The sequence below is a fragment of the Colobus angolensis genome, unplaced genomic scaffold, assembly GCF_000951035.1.
Source record: "Colobus angolensis palliatus isolate OR3802 unplaced genomic scaffold, Cang.pa_1.0 Scaffold31, whole genome shotgun sequence".
Taxonomy (NCBI): Eukaryota; Metazoa; Chordata; class Mammalia; order Primates; family Cercopithecidae; genus Colobus; species Colobus angolensis.
Window position 1 is genome coordinate 328,318 of NW_012116377.1, and position 217 is coordinate 328,534.

The following is a 217-nucleotide window of genomic DNA, read 5'->3' on the forward strand; positions in this document are numbered from 1 at the left end:
AATTTATGTACTCTATAAAGGTCTGAATGATGACCAATATTAAGCCATTTTCTCATCTGATATATTGAGCAATGTTTTATGTAAGTATTGCTTATTCAAGTAGTTTCAAAAGATATGTAATTGGTTGTTGTTTCATGTCCTACACAGTAAGAACAAGAGTATGTTAACCTTTTTGTCAGGATATTTGCTGTTTCATATCTTTGAAATAGAGTAGTAG